The 17,294-nt window shown below is 45.8% G+C and overlaps 1 protein-coding gene across 3 annotated transcripts in view; it reads left to right on the top strand.

Moving 5' to 3' along the window:
- MACROD2 (mono-ADP ribosylhydrolase 2) overlaps nt 1-17,294 on the top strand; it is a 1,343,640-nt gene that overhangs the window by 212,677 nt on the left and 1,113,669 nt on the right. The window lies entirely within an intron of this gene.

Here is a 17,294-nt window from a genome sequence, read left to right as displayed (position 1 = left end):
GCAAGCTATTTTGTGATTTAGTTAAACTTTTGTCATAAATTAACATATTTGAGATTATAAAAAATGCTCCGGTTCTGGATACTGAATCCCGTTAGTTCTTACTGGTTGACTTGTAGTCCTTCTCTCCTTTGTAAGGAACTCTAGAGAACAATAAAATAGCTGTCATCTGGAAAAGAGAAGCAGCAGTTAAATCTTTCTGAACAACAGATTTTTCTGAGCACACCATGCTTAAATCCACCAGACTTTTCAAGTTTTTCCCTTTTTCCTGAGCTTATTTATTCAACTTCAGAAACAGACAAAGTTACCTTTTCTTAAACTTTTCTACTCTGTGGCTTGAACCCCATATAGCTTCCATTAAAATCAATAGAGAGACTCCATTCAAATTCAGTGGGAATTGGACCATGTCTCCGAGTCAGAGCTGTCCTGGTCTGCACCCTCACTTGAAACTGGGGGGTTCCAAAGTGAGGACCAGCATGTATTCTGCCACCATGTCATAGGGTTTCACCCCCACTTTGAGCTTGTGGGTTCAAAGATGGGGACCCGACTTGGTTTCCCTCTAAACTAAAATCCTAGTTTAGATCTAGTAAGCTGCCACCACTCAATCAGGAAATGTGGATTGAGACACAGTCCTTCCCCAAAATCCTAGGGGATTCCAAGAGCCCCAAATCCATGGAGTTCTTACACCCAGGAGAAACAAACCATTCCCCCTGCTTCCTCCCCCCTCCCTTTTCCTAGGAGAGATACCGGGATTTAACTACAGAGGGATACCTCCCCCTTCTCTTTCCCTGAGAATCCACCCAAGGAAAGACCAAACAAGTCCTTAATAGAAAAGAATTTATTAAAGAATAAAAAGAAAGTAACTTGTCTCTGTAATTCAAGATAGAACAATACAGGGTCTAAGCTTATCAATCTCTGGAGAGAATTCCCCCTCCCCCTTTCTCAGTAAAAGCAATATCAGCAAACAGGAATAAAGCATTTCCTTTAGCAAACACACAATTGCAAATATAGAAATCAAATCATAAGACTAATTCGCCTTTCTAATTAATACTTACTATTAATTAGTAGAAACTACTCCAGGAGAACTTGGAGACATGACTGTCCTCTCTTAGAGCCAAAAAGAGAACCTGAGACAAACAAAGAAAACACAGACAAAAGCTTCCCTCCACAGAGATTTGAAAAAATCTTATCTCTGATTGGTCCTCTGGTCAGGTGGTCATCAGGTACTGCATGTTAACCCTTTACAGGTAAAAGAGACCTTAACCCTTAACTATCTGTTTATGACAAGAGCAAAATTACTTTTTTCTTCTACTCAATGCATAATATGTCCACAATAGAAATAAGGCCTTCTCTATCTTAGCTTTACTGTGCCTTCTGATTTTCATTGAGCTGATAAAACCCAGGTAACATCAGGATTTAAATGAGATTAATCTGCCAAGCAATATGCTAAATTCCTTTTGGTATAATGTAATTCCCCCTCTCTGTCCGTTTATGAGTCTTAAAATGTTCTGTTATGAACTATCATCTATACAATGACTATGGGAGTTTTATATTGGAGCAAGTTCAGGTCCTGAGTGCATTCCGTGTAACATATAATGAATGTATTTCAGTTTCTATTTTTTCTTCATTTTAATTGGCTGAGACAAACTTTTGATAAACATGAAGCAATCACATACAATTTGTTTGCCTCACAAAAGTCCTGTATCTTGCAAGTAGGGCATTAAAATATCTGGAAACCTGAGGCTGCTAGAAATTATTTCTCCTTCAACAGTGTGATTGTTCATAATCTTGAGACACAATGAGTTTGTTCTGTAGAACAAACTGCAAAATATGCATAGATGAGGATGTGTGCGGAGACTTAACATGCTTTCCACTAGAGAGCTGGCTGTAGATAAGTATGGGGTTTTTGTTTACTTAGGTGCACAGTAGGGATTTTCAGAAGCACTCAGTGTTGACTTAACTTTGCTTCCATTGGAGTAAATAGGAGGTTTATTACAGACTTCAGTGGGAGAAAGTTAGGCCAAAACTGAAGGCTTTTGAAAAATCTCACCCATAATAATAACAATAATAATTTTGTACATGTACTTAATATATTATTAATTATGGGTGCTTTGATGGTACTTTATACGTAGAATTTAACCAGGAAAAAGATTAACTAATTTGAAAATAGTGTAGTGAATTAACATAGGTATGCTAACTTAACCTGTACTTGTTTTTTATTTTTAATTTGGTTTTGTTATTTTTCTGTTTTATTTACAAATTTTGCTGTCTGCACTATGTACACAGAATGATGGAGCAACATTGAAGAAAAATTAAATGGAGTTTTATCCTCTGCAATTTAAAAAAAAATTAAATAGCACAGTGGCTGGTGAATAATTTCTCTATGGAGAGAAATAAATAGTACAATAGATGTATGGAGTTTCAAAAGTGATTTTGAGAACAGCTTGGAATCCAGAGTTTAGCATTCTAATTACAATTTTTTCACAGACTTGCAGTAAGAGTCTGGATAGACTTACCTTGATTTTGAATGGCACAACTTGTTGTTTTTGTATTCATGGTGAGCAGCATGTAAAATGTTTCATGTTAGTAGCTAATAATTTTGCAGCATTAAATAGAAAACTTGACAGGCGTGCATGGAGTTTAATATTTTACAGCAATGTTTTGGGTGGAAATAGCCTACAGCTAGCTCTTAACATATTTCTTGCATATTGTACTGGCAGTCTGTATTGCTGCTATGGTTAAGCTCAAAAGTTAAAATGCTCTTTTAAGCATAAACTCTCTTTTAAAGCTGATTTTGATCGATCATTAGTGAAGGAGCAAAATGTCTTGTAAAATTTGTTTAAAAAGCCTCTCAATTTTCAAAAACACTTCTAGACGTTGAAAGGGAACGTTTGGTATTGTTAAATTTGTTAGTTTTAAGCATTTTTTTTGCAGACATCCCGTTTATTAATAAACTTTCCATAGTGTCTTAGTTTTCATGTAAAATAACTGCGTTAATTAATTTTATTTGCCAAGATAGTTGTAAGAAATATAGCTTTTAGTCAGTACAACAGCTACATTTTCTTAAACATTTTACAATGCTACATTTTTTGTGGAAGGACCTGTGAATTCCATGTAGTGCACAATAATGCAACAAGTATTAAACAGTAATCCACCCTTTCACCTTTTGGAAATATAGGTGTAGTTGGATGAAGGCAGGGTACCTCGCCGCCTGGGTCTGGGGAGGGCCAGTCCACCTCACCTGGTCTCTGGACCTCGCTTGCTGGGGGCGGGGGGGAATCAGTGAGGCCAATCAAAGTATGGCTCAAGCCTGCACTCAGGTGGAGCTGCAAATAGTCAATCAGCCTAGACTCTGGTTCAGAGCGGGGCAGTAAACAAAGTCTCTCCGCTCCACCTGTACTCAGCAAGCCCAGGCTCTGGTTCAGAGCGTGGTAGGAACCAAAGTCACTCAGCTCCCACCTGCACTCAGGTGGGGCTGCAAACAAAGTCAGTTAACTCAGGCTCTCCTTCAGCTAGTCTGAGGCAGGGGCGGCTCTAGGGATTTTGCCGCCCCAAGCACGGCAGGCAGGCTGCCTCCGGCGGTTTGCCTGCGGAGGGTCCGCTGGTCCCGCGGCTTCGGCGGATCCTCCGCAGGCGTGCCTGCGGGAGGTCCACCGAAGCTGTGGGACCAGCGGACCCTCCGCAGTCAAGCCGCGGAAGGCAGCCTGCCTCCCGCCCTCGCGGCACCGGCAGAGCGCCCCCTGCGGCTTGCTACCCCAAGCACGTGCTTGGCGTGCTGGGGCCTGGAGCTGCCCCTGGTCTGAGGGAGGGGGAGACTGCCACCCACTGCTTGGGTGATGGGGAATGCAGGCCCTCCCACTTCACTCTGTCCCAGACCAGGGCCCTAAGGGTGGCGGAGGGGTCTGTTACCGTGTCAGCAGGGATCCAAGCCACAACACGCTGACTCACCCTCTGCCAGTGTTGCAGACAGACATGGGTCTACTACCCCTGGGCCACTTCCACGCTCCCCCTCCAAGGGTACCTGCTGGTCCGGTGAGGTACGGTGATCGGCGGGGGCCTGAGTTGCCAGCAGAAGCGCTGCCAGGGTTGGGCCAGCCGATGGTCTAGGCCAGCTGTCTGTCTCCTGCAGGGTCGGGTCATCCAGAGGGCCGGGTGGTCTGAGCCAGTCGTCTGCTTCCTGTGGAGCCAGTTCGTCCAGGAGTCCGGGTGGTCCTGGCCAGTCGTCTGCTTTCCCTGGGGTCAGGTCAGTCCAGGGTCCAGGCGGTCCGGGCCAGACATCCGCACTCTGCGGGCCTGCTGCTGTCTCCCAGTGCAAGTGCTCAGGGGATGCGTCTGTCCCCTCCAGTGGCTGGGCCCCTACTGCCTTTATACTTCCGGCCCTGCCCCTTGGCTTCTGGGGGCAAAGATGGGAGTAGGGCTCTGCCCATGAGGGGGTAGACCCACCCTCTTCCTCTGTGTCTCGGGAGGGACGGTCCACCTCACAATAGGTCAAATCTGGTTTAGGCCATGAGAGAATAAGAGCTGAACAGTCTTAGTCTAGTTCCTAGTGGATGTTCATTGATCAAATACCTTTCTATCCCGTTCCACCCACTCTGGGGAGAATTGGCAGTTAGCCTTTAGCAGTTAGCAAAGGTCCTGGACTGAGGGAGTTAATCTCAGAGCTGAATTTAGGCACAACACCTTCACCTTCCAAGATAGAGAAATAGCAAGATAGAGTTGTGAGCTGTCCTGAGATTTGTGGAATAGTGTCAATTTATATATCTACCTGCCCCCTGAAAGCCTAGCTTGTGTTGATTACTCAGGTTGCCATTTTATCTTCCTCTGTGAGGGGTCTATCATGACACTTTTCCTTAAATTTTATGATGATTACCACAAATGTGAAACAAAATAAATCTTCAGAGTTGGGTAGTTTGACCTACCTGAACAATTATTGCATCTAAAAGTTACTGTTTGAGTAGAAGATGGTGTCACGCTGTCTGGAGTGGCTCCCAACTGTGAGTGCCCATCTCAAGGCAGACTGTCAGGAAACAGGGCAGTCACCCCAAACTGGTGGTGTATTCTATAATTAGATTTCACCAAGCCAGTACCAAATGTGAACTTCTGGATCACTGTACCAGTCTTACCATGGAGTCACAGACAGTCCCCTTAGCCTCTCCAGTCTATCTTGCCACACAGACAAACTGAACTTTATGATAAAATGTCACTTAAACCAAAAATCACACCATATGAGAGTTCTCCCAGTCCCAAGAGACCAGTTGAGACCAGTCACTTACCCTAGATCAATTGGTAAGCAGATCTTAAACCAGAGACAATGCTGGCAGCCAGTTCTGTAGTTAAGTAACTATAGGTTTATTAGCTATGAAAAAAGAATGAGAGCATGGGGCACAGGTCACTTGCTGGAGGATTCTCTGCAGCTTGAGGTCTTCAAACCACAATTTGAGGACTTCAATAACTCAGACATAGGTTAGGGGTTTGTTATAGAAGTGGATGGGTGAGATTCTGTGGCCTGCATTGTGCAGGAGGTCAGACTAGATGATCATAATGGTCCCTTCTGACCTTAAAGTCTATGAGTCTATATGTACAGGTAAATCACCGTCTATATTTACAAATAGTAGCAAAGATGTAGTAATCTGCCAGTTTTCCTAAAGTCTCTCTGGGCTACCCAGAATAGCTCTGGGGATGGCCATCTTCTCATGCAGTTATTCTGCCCTGTTAGAATACAAACAGTTCAGAGATGAGGGATCTTTCTTTGAATCCATATTTATAATATCTTCACACAGAAAGCAAGCTGACAGTGTCTCTACCCATGTGGGCTTTTCCTTTCATGATGAGGAGTGAGGAATTGCAACCATCTTACATAATGGCCACTTGCATTGAAATTAGCATTTTCACAAAATTTCTTTGATGGTTTATTTAGTTACTTGGGTATACACAATGTAAATGTTTGCTATTACATTATAATAGGAACAGATACGTGAGAACAATACAAGTAACATTTCACTAGTTTTAAACATCTGAATACACACTTAAACATTTAATACTTTGATCTATGCTAAAACACAAGTGAATTGGAATGGGGTTCTGATCTGAGCTGGCACCTGGTTTGCCAGCATCACAGATGGTATTTGCTTTCATGATAAATTCAATGACAAAATAAGTTAACAGAGAGTTAAGATTGGTTGGTTGGTGGTGTGTTGTCCCCTTGCAGAACATTGAATTGAGCAACTCAAACTTCTGAAAATGAGGAAATGTACAGTTAAGTTTGCCAATGCAGCTAAACTCTGCTCTTTTTCAGCAATGCCCCAGTACTCCCCATCAACACACATACCTTTACTTTGCCAGAACTAGAGTTGCTGAAATGCTCAAGCTCATCATCTCTTTTTACAACCCATTCACTCTCACCCACAGGATTCCATCTGACACTATTAAAGGACAAAAAGGAAAAAAAGTTGTCTATGCTGCCTTCCCTCTGTTTCTCTGGAGCTGGTGATAGCCAGTAGGAACTATTTGAACACACTTCAGATGCATTCAGTATATTAGGTGTTCAATGCACCTACCCCCAGTAGGGTTGAAAACCGAACACCCTTGCCCCGCCTCTTCCCCGAGGCCCCACCCCGCCTGAGGCCCTACCCCCCACTCACTCCATCTCCCCTCTCTCCATTGCTTGCTCTCCCCCACCCTCTCTCATTTTCACTGCAATGCCCAAACAGGCATATTTATTGTTTTGACAGATGTATTATGCTAAGTTCAGGTTTTATTTGTTACAGGACACTAGAGCTGGCAGCAAAATAGTCAAAAAGGGTAATTTTAAAAAAAATGAAATTTCCAAAGGTTTTCATGATTCTTTCCTGCCCCTCTTCCCATTTTTCTTAACCAGCTCCATGTTTTTTGTTCACTAAAGTTATTGTAATTTTACGTGTGGAATTAGGACCACACATTATCACAGCTGCAATGGGTCCATTAAAAGCCCACTCCTGAAGCCCAAATACAAATCCACAGAGCACAACCACAGAAATGCACCTGTGCAGATACCTATAAAAATAAATCTGTAGAAACTGACTCCCACACCAACATGCAGATACACACATGTATTCATGTGTACACATCTTGTATGCCCTAACACACATACTTCCTTATTGTTTATTATTACAATTGTTGTTTTGTGCCTAGAGACCACCCCAACTAAGATCAGGACTGCAGGGTGGTAGGTGCTGGACATACACATAAAAAGAGAGTGTCTGCAACAAAGAGTTTATAATGTAGCTAGACAAAGGTGGGGAGAAATGTATGATACACTAGCTCTTCTGCGATTACTAGTCAACAACATTCACTTTTTAAGAAACAATAAATTTCTTTTAGAGTTCCCGTCTCTTTTAAAACTTGTTATGAAATGAATGCACACATATTTTGTCATCAATCTTTTTGTGCGCAAGCCAGCAAAAATAATAAAAGTCAAAGAATTAGACTGCAAATTTTATTCACACAGGTATACACACTTGCGGCAATACACGCATCTCCCTACACAAAGACACACAGTCTCTTACACACATACAATGCATGTATGCACACACTTGCCTGCACAGACACTTTTTCATACACTTTTCCAGGGGCTGCCTAAATCAATCAGCCAGGAAGGGAGGAGATGGGCTGGCAGGGAAAAGATGGGGGAGTTGTGGGGGTGGAGGAGAGAGGATGGGGAGGGAAGGAGGCCAAGGACGAGAGCAGGGTGGGGGTGAGAGGAGGCAGTGAAGGAGAGAGGAGAGGGTGTGGGGGGTATGTGGAGTGGATGGGGATTCAGGGGGAGGCAGAAGGCTACAGGTGCAGGAGGATGTGGGGGGCACAGGGGTGTATAGGGACATAGTGGGAGTGCAGCAATGTATGGAGATGAATGGGGCTCAGGTGTAGGGGGTGAGGGACAGGGGAGTGGTGGCCCTGGAAGATGGAGAGGATGGGTGGGAGAGCGCTGTAAGGGGTACAGGGCTGCGATGGTTAGGTGTGGGGGGCAGGATGGGATGGGACAGGGGAGGTTGGGTGGGGAGTGGGACAGGGAGGGATGTAGTGAGCGGGAGATCGGCAGGATGGTTGGGCGGAGAGGGATGCAGTGAGGAGGGGATGGGGGTGACAGACCACAGTTCACAGCAAGACACGCGCTGCAGCTTGAGTCCAGCCACAGGAGGAGCGTGAGGAGAAGAGAGCCGGGCAGCAGCAGGAGAAGCGTGTGGCACGTGACCCCTCAATAGCTGCCTACTGAGCGCTCGTGAGTGGGGCTAGTTACTCCCCTGCTCTGACCCAGCCAATGGGAGGTGCACCTGCGGGTGGGGAGTGGTGGGGGGCAGCATGAGGACCCACCCTGGCAGCCCCTAAGGCTAGGAGGTGGACATGCCAGCTGCTTCCAGACCCAGGAGCTTTGGCGCTAGCAGGGAGTCTGCAAACCCCGCTGCGGCGCCACAAACTTGATGTTCAATGGCCCGGTCACCGGTGCTGACCGGAGTCATCAGGATTCCTTTTCAACCAGGTGTTCCACTCCAAAACCAGACACCTGGTCACCCTGACCCACAATGGTAGAGACAGTAATTGGGCTTATAACCCAACTCACGTCCAATGCTTGGAGTGAATGGCAACTATGGTACAGTGGAATAGTTAATGTTGGGGTGCAGGTTGGTTGGGATGCACTGGCAGAGCTCAGGGTCAAGGAGAGTTGGGGTCCACTGGGCCACTGGCATAGCTCGGGCTGCAGGGAGGTTGGGGTGCACTGGAGTTGCTGGGGGGTTGGAGTCGGGTGAAAGTAACTTAAGGGACTTACCAGTACGCAGGGCAGCTGGGGTCTTTGGCAAGGTGTGGGGGTGGGGGAGCAGCTCTGGGCCCCCGGAAGGGGCAAAGCCTTGGGTGGGAGGGGCAGGGCCTTGGACATAACTGGCGGGGGCCAGACTCCCTCAGCCAGGCCTTCAGTACTGCCCGGCCTGTGCTGCCTGGGGCTCCGGTGGCAATTTAAAGGGCCCGGGGCTCTGGCCGCTGCAGCGGTTGCAGCTCCAGTAGCAATTTAAAGGGCCAGGGGCTCCTGGCCACTGCTACCACTCCAGTCGGAGCCCCGGGCCCTTTAAATTGCCATCGGAGCCCCAGGGGCGATTTAAAGGGCCAGGGCCTCCAGCCGCTGCCAGGAGCCCTGGGCCCTTTTAAATCGCCGGGCCCGAGAGCAGCTGCTCCCCCCCCGCATCAGTGGCCCTGCCAGTATGGTCGGCTTTTCTTACTGGTTCGCTGTACTGGTCCAGGCCAGCTTACTTTCACCTCTGGTTGGAGTGTACAGTGGTTGAGTTGCACTGACAGAGTCGTGAGTTGCAGGGAGTTGGGGGGCACTGGCTGAGCTGGCGGGTGCATGGGGGGATGCAGAAAGGTATTTTTGTAATTGTCTGTTTTCTTCCTTGCTTCTGTGAAGAAAGTGCTCCAAATAACATGAGTTGTCACCTGCATTTGTCCCTTTTCCGCAATTCAGTGCTTAGGGTGGTGGCTCAAGGCAACAAGCAAGTGCAGTTACACATAAGCCAGGCAGAGTCAGGAGAAGTGGTAGCATAACAGAGACAGCAGTCTAGAGAGAATCCCTTCTCTTCCGGCGAAATTCCATCCCTCCTCACTTCCTGAATTCATGTTCAGCACACTATGCGGAGGGTGGTTCATGCTGGAGTTTGCAGTGCTTTGGCTGATTCACGAGTGTTTGTTCTGCTTGACTTGGCTGTTTCTTCATCTTCAGAAATGCAGAGCTGGGAGTGGAGGAACTGGATGTAGGCAGTGGAGAGAGAACAGGTGGCAGCAGCAGGGTGGAATAGCATATTCAGTGGCAGGATTGTGAAACTACTCTGAAAGGAGCAGCTCAGTTTGAAATTCAGTTGATAAGAGCAGCTGTAAAAATGTCTCCACATTCTGAGGCTTGTTAATTTCTTGCACATTGGGCAAGCTGCCCACACTTTAAAGGTAGGGGAGCTGGTACTTTCAGCATCCTTTAACAGCTCCATCTTGCCCTCTGTGTGGCTTGTGTCCCTGAACATCTTAGAAAAATTGCTGCTGTTCAAGCCTGTGTATTTGTGTGCTTACATGAGTTTTCAAGATATGTAAGCCAAATAATGGAGGGCAGGATAGGACCCTACAAGCAAACTATTTCTGCTTTATTATGCATTCCTTTAATCTTTAAGCAGCAGCTTTTTCTTCACTTCTGCCAGTACCATTGTAGGGAGTTGTACAAGAAAATTTAAAGTCAGGACAGATTTTTTTTCACAGAGTAATTTGTTAAAATGACAATAAAGTATGTGAAGTTATATGTATTTGACTTGATATCTAGCTTTAATGTTATGACACTGATGAAAATTAATAGAAACAAGCAATTACTTCCTAAGAAATAACCATACTCTGCTAATAGCCTTTCCTGATAAGTATTTTGCCACTAACATCAGTACATTGTCCACCTTCTGATGCAGTTCTACATAATCCCAAAACAGGAGTTTGACAGTGAAAAGATACGATGAGGTACACACCCTGTTAAATATACTTTAAATTAATTTGGGGGATTATACAGAGGGATGAAACTCATCTATTTCATTACCTTGCAGAGAGATAAAATCACATTGGACAATCTCTTCATAAATTTAAAAAAATCAGTTTTTGATGAGATGATAAAATTGTGCTATATACAGCCATAGGTGTTCTATATATCTTATTCAGGAGTAGCATAAATCCTGCATACTGTTTAAGAAAAAAATACATAGTCAGTGAATTTCCTGTCAAAATGTGCTGATTGTGGCAGCTTGCCCAGAGCTAAACTCATTGTAATAAAAACTCCTGAACTGGAACATGGTGCCGTTTGTTATTTGCCTCCTGAGTTGTTTTTTGTAGTATATAAACCCAAAGCAAACAGCTGTCAGTTTGAAAACCGCTGAAGAGCCCTGTCGCTAGGCATTGCTGAGCTCTCTTGCTTCCATTCTTTGAAGAACATGTCAGCCGGGTCCTGGCAACTAGCAGTGTAGGCTGGGTTTTAAGAAGCTGAAAGCATTGGATTAGAACAGCTTACATCTTTTGACTTTGTACTGAATCATTGGATTGAAATCACTTTGATAGATGCTTTTTGAGGATTTGGTGGGGGTTTTCAGGTCTATGGAATTATATGTTGGATTTCTTGCCCTTTAGTTTTGGACTTATTCTAGCAGCTAGTTTTAAGTGGCAGTAAGGCCATAAAACCTAGACTTACCATATCAGCAGGAGTTCCTGAAAAAATGAACAGGAGTCGGGATGTAGCTATTAAGTAAATCTCACCAAAAGAAATACACCTTTACAAATCAAATTATGGGATAACTTCAGGAGCTAGCTGTAGTTTCCTGCGTGTGCAGCCTCATATGTCTTGTCTCAATATCCAAGGAATAGCACAGCTGGGTTGATGAAGAAATTAATTTTTGGTTTCATTAAAATAAGTATTTTCCATGCAAGATAATGTAGAATACTTGTTTTTCAGCTAGGATCTTGGTTAAAACTTAACTCCCCCCATCTCTAATATTCTAAGAGCGAAAATGGCAAAGCAGTTTTATTATTTTCTTAATCTTAGTCTAAAATGTGTATGCTAATAAAGCTAGTGATTGATTACATAGAAAAATTAAAGATGATGTTGAAAATTTTAATTACTGTATATACTCAATCATAAGCTAGTTCATTTATAACAGGGGGTCTCAAACTCAGTGTACCTTAGGGCCAGTGCCAGTCCTCAAATCCTCCCAGCGGGCCAATGATATCACTGAAGATGGTGTTCAGAAAAGAAAACGTTTATATTGTATTTTTTATTTTGAATTTCTTAGAAACATTAAAACTGTCATACAACTTTATACAGTTTTTCGCCTGCCAGAGAGTTTTTAGTGTTTGCCAAACACCTGGCAACATTTCAGTTCTGTCAGTTTGTTGATGTTTGGCCGCAGTGACTGAGCAGTTGAAACTGTCAGGATTGCAACAAGGTGTGTTTAGTATTTTGACTTGTTTATATTAAAACGACGCTGCCTCCATGGTTGACTCTGCCTGGCGACTAGTGATGGTATCTCTGTCCCACTCCCCCAGCCAATGGGAGCTGCGGGGGGCGGTGCCTGCAGCAGACAGAGCCGGCAGCGTGGCAACATGCGTCTCTCCTCCGCGGGCCCCAGTGGGGAGGTTCTCGGGCCGCAGATGGCCTACGGGCTGGGACTTTGAGACCTCTGGTTTATAAGCCCCCCCCCAATGGATAAGTAAAAATGGCACATTTTTATGACCCATTCATAAGCCAACCCTATAATTCAGGGGTCGGAAAAGTTTGGCTCCCAGCCCATCAGGATAAGCTGCTGGCGGGCTGAGACGGTGTGTTTTACCTCGAGCGTCCGCAGGCACGGCGGTAAACCTAAGTAAACAAAATATCCTGGTCCTCCAGCAGCTTACCCTGATGGTCCTGGACAGCAACTGGTGGGGAAATTTTTTTGGGGGGGGAAACCTGGGGGTCAGGGGAGTAACCCCTATGATCAACCTCCACATGATCCCACCCCTAACCTGGGACTTTCCCAATGACCCCTCCCTGCCCTACCCCTAGCCCGGGACTCTCATACTCTGCCCATCCCATCCCTTCCCACCCTACCTGGGGCGGGCCAGGGAAGGATGTCTCTGGCCCAGCCGGAGCTGGTCCAGCAGGCTGGGCAGCATGGCCAGAGCCTGCCAGCCCTGGAGCTGCAGCTGCTTCGGAGGCTGGAGGGAGAGCAGCGTGGCCAGAAAAGGAGAAACTCTGGCCCCACCTCTTCCCTTCTGGCTCTGCTGGCTGTGCTGCCTCTCCTTGCCCCCTCTGTTGGGAGGGGAGGACTGTGAACCACCTCTCCCCCTCTCTATACCCATTCATAAGTCGACCCCCTTCTCTGATGCTTCCCTTTTTTACTAAAAAAAAATTCGGCTTATGAATACTGTAGGTTGTAAGTTCTGTTAATTGCTGCAAGATCACTGATGTCTTTGGCTGAGATGCCTGGTGGCTGCTTGGAAACTACCAGGAGCTGCCTGGACTCCAGGTGCGGCGTTCGCAACCAGGGCCCCGCCTGCAGCAGGGAACCAAGAGCCGAGGGGGGCAGCTGGGTTCCCGGCGGCAGGGAGCTGAGAGCCCAGGGAGCAGTCAGACTGCGAGCGGGGAGCTGCCTGTGGAGCTGAGAGCCTGGGCTCTCAGCTGCCCCTTTGCCCCACACTGCCCTGCTTACTCCTGGTGAGTACCAACAACAGAAGGAGGGTAGGGTGGACATACAACTACTGCAGTAATGCAGTAATTACTGTGGTGGTTGTAAGTCGACCTAACATAAGCTGATTTACACCAATTTAGGGCATGTCTACACGAGAAATGTAACATATACTCTGATGAGCTGGAAAAAAGAATAAGATGTTGTGACCTACTTTAACATCATCCGGCAGACCTCTGTTGTTTCTCTTGCTACACTGGACTCTTTGGAGTACTGTGTGTGCATCCATGCTACTCCAGCTTCAGCCTGGTCCATATTACAGAATCAAAGAGCCATATGGTTAGAAGGAACCACAAGGGTCATCTAGTCTAACTCCCCTGCTAACATGCAGGATTTATTGTGTTTAAACCATCCAAGACAGATGGCTGTCCAGCCCAGGGATGGGCAAACTTTTTGGCTGAGGGCTACATTGGGGTTGCGCAACTGTAGGGAGGGCTGGGTAGGTAAGTCTGTGCCCCCCCAAACAGCTTGGCCATGCCCCATATCCACCCCCCCTCACTTCCCACTTCCTGACTGCTCCCATCAGAGCCCCCAACCCATCCAAGCCCCCCGCTCCTTGTCCCCTGACTGCCCCCTCCCAGGACCCCCGCCCCTTATCCAACACCCCCTGCTCCCTGACCCCTGACTGCCCTGACCCCCATCACACCCTCACCCGCTGACAGCTCCCCGCATCCCACCCCTTATCCAACCGCCCTCTGCTCCTCATCCCCTGACCATCCCCTCCCAGGACCCCCGCCCCTAACTGTCCCCCGGGATCCCACCCCCTTATCCAGCCCCTTGTCCCTGTCCCCTGACTGCCCTCCCCACCCCTATCCACATCCCCGCCCCCTGGGACTCCCACTCCCAACCCTCCCTGTTCCCCATCCCCTGACCGCCCCTGCAGAACCTCTCCCCCATCCAGCCCATCCAGCCACCCTGACTGCCCCCCAGGATCCCCCGCTCCCTTACCTAATCTCCCCAGGCCCCACCCCCTTACCAGCAGCAGGAGCTCACAGCCACGGCTCTGGCCAGAGCCTGCTGCGCTCCCCACACTGCCCAGCGGGAGCGGCAGGCCAGAGCGCGGCCCGCGTGGCTGCGTGGCTGCGGGGAAGGGGGGCCAGAGGGAGAGGGGACGAGGACTAGGCTCCCCGGCCAGGAGCTCAGGGGCCGGGCAGGACAGTCCCGTGGGCCGGATGTGGTCCACGCGCCATAGTTTGCCCATGTCTGATCCAGCCTCTTTTTGAAAACCTTCAGTGAAGATGATTCCATTACTTCCCTAGGCAGTTTGTTCCGTTGTCCTATTGTTCTTACATTTGGAAATTTTTCCTGAGATTTAATCTAAACCCGCTGGGGCTGTCAAGTGATTAAAAAAACTAATCATGATTAAAAGCAAGATAAAAAAAATAATCATGATTAATCACAGTTTTTATCACACTGTTAAACAATAATAGAATACCATTTATTTAAATCTTTTGAATATTTTCTACATTTTCAAATATATTGATTAAAATTACAACACAGAATACCAAGTGTACAGTGCTCACTTTATATTATTTTTGGTTACAAATATTTGCACTGTAAAAAAGGTCATCTTTTTTTGTGTTGTTTTCAATTCACCTCAGACACGTATTGTAGTGCAATCTCTTTATCATGAAAGTGCAACTTACAAATGTAGAATTTCTCAAAAATAAAACAATGTAAAATTTTAGAGCAGTGTTTCTCAAATGTTTTGTGCTGATGATTCCATTTGGACTTAAAAAATATTGTGACCCCCCCCCCATCCACATACAAAAAAATGTGATTTCCTATCTTCAGCTCCGTGCGGCTTGGGCTTCAGTCCCCCTTGGGGTAGGGGGTTCTGGCTTTCAGTCCCCTTTGGGCCAGGGGGCTCTGGCCTTTAGCCCCCTGTGGAGCTCCGCTCTTCAGCTCCCTGCTGCCTCTGGGGCTCAGAACTTCAGCCCACCCTTGGGTCTCCAGCCCTTAGCTGTTCTCGGGGCACAGGGCTCTGGGGCTTCAGCCCCGCATGGGGCTACGAGGCTCCAGCCCCCCTGCTGCTTATGGAGTGTGATTAACGTGTTAAAGAAATTAACACATTAATTATGCTGTGAATTAATCCTTAATTGACAGACCTACTGCAAAGTGAAAGATTAGTTGGAAGTGACAGAGGAGGAGTAAGACCTGGAGATTGGTTGTTGACTACGAGCTGCCAATGGGATGCAGCTGTGAAAAAGGCTAATTCAATCCTAGGATGCATCAGGCGAGGTATTTCCAGTAGAGATAGGGAAATGTTATTACCATTGTACAAGGCACTGGTGAGACCTCATCCGAAATACTGGGTGCAGTTCCGGTCTCCCATGTTTAACAAAGATGATTTCAGTCACAGCTATCTTGGAGTCACAGCACACCTGATCGATGCTGCATGGACACTGCAGTCGTTTGCTTTAATAGTAACGCATACTGAAAGGAGACAATATGCTGAAACGTGTAGAGCGTTTCTTGGGTGTTGCAAAAGTATGGAATATTCAAGAAAAGGTAACAATTAGTACTAACAGTTCGATCAAATCTGCTATTAATTGTGATTAATTTGTTTTGAGTTAATCGCTGAGTTAACTCCAATTAATTGACAGCCCTAAAATCTGCTGTACTGTTGTTTAAACCCACTGCCTCTTGTCCTGCCCTCTGTGGCAAAAGAGAACAACTTTTCTCCATCTTTTTTTATGGCAGCCTTTCAGGTATTTGAAGACTGCTAAAATGTCCTCCCGTAATCTCCTCTTTTCAAAACTCAACATACCCAGTTCCTTCAGCCTTTGCTCATATGGCTTTCATTCCATCCCTTTGATCATCCTTGTTGTTCACCTCCAGATCCTTTCCAGTTTCTCTACATCCTTTCTATACGGCAGTGACCAAAATTGGATACAGTCCTCTAGCTGGGGCCTAACCAGCGCCGAGTAGAGCGGTACTATCACCTCTCATGACTTGCATGCTGTGCCTCTGTTAATGCAACCCAAATTTGCATTTGCTTTTTTTGCAACAGCATTATATTGTTGAGGTTGTGATCCATCACAACTCCCAGATCCTTCTCAGCATTGCTACTGTCAAACCAGTTATCGCCCCATTCTATAATTTGTGCATTAGGTTTTTCTTCCTTAAGTGTAGCACCTTACATTTGTATTTGTTGAATTTCATTTTGTCGTCTATAGCTCAGTTCTCCAATTTATCAAGATCCCTTTGAATTTTAGTTCTATCCTCCAAAGTTTTTGCAAACCTCCTCCTTCCCCCCCTCACAGCTTTTGTCATCTGCAGATTTGATCAGTATGCTCTCTATTCCTACATCTAGGTCATTAATAAGGATGTTAAACAACACTGAAGTTGCACTAGTGTAAAAAAATCAATCTACTTAAGCTGGTGCAAATTGATTGTAATACCAGTGCAGCTTGTCTAATATAAACAGGCCCTTAGACTTAATTCCTATGTGCCAAACTCAGCAGTAATGGGGTTCATGAGAAAAGGTGGTTGAACAGGTAAACTAATTTGTTGAGAAGTATGAGCATGTCAGTGAGTTTTAAGAGAGTCAGTGTCATTATAATCTACATGTTGAGGAGATAGGCAGGATGTGTAAATTATATGTGTTTAGACTCCTGGGCGCACTTGAGACTCTAGACTGGATTTAGAGGAGAGTCTTTGTGCTGAGTGAAACTTGAAAGCATTAAAAACAGCATTAGACGTATCTCTCTTTTTTTTTTTTAAAGCTACGCATGTATCTAGAACTTTTTGGTTACACAGTAGATGCGGATTGTATCTGGTAGGCATATCTGTTAGTTGGGATTAGAGTTAAATAAATTGCATGTAATTTTCTGATTCTGATAGAGTTTTTACATTCTCATTAATTTAAATAACATTTAAAAATTATGCATGAAGTTTGGGTTCCCCTGAGACATCTGTGAATGCCGCATCCCATATTTGATGATTAAACAACATCAAGCAGTCTCTCTCTTGATTTTAGCAGCTCTAATTATTTAAAGGTTCAGATGCCTAGAAGACTTCAGAAATTGA

The sequence above is a fragment of the Mauremys mutica genome, chromosome 3 (assembly GCF_020497125.1).
Source record: "Mauremys mutica isolate MM-2020 ecotype Southern chromosome 3, ASM2049712v1, whole genome shotgun sequence".
NCBI classification, from domain to species: Eukaryota; Metazoa; Chordata; order Testudines; family Geoemydidae; genus Mauremys; species Mauremys mutica.
Note: the sequence above shows the minus strand (reverse complement) of the source record. Positions and strands in the feature narration are given on the sequence as shown.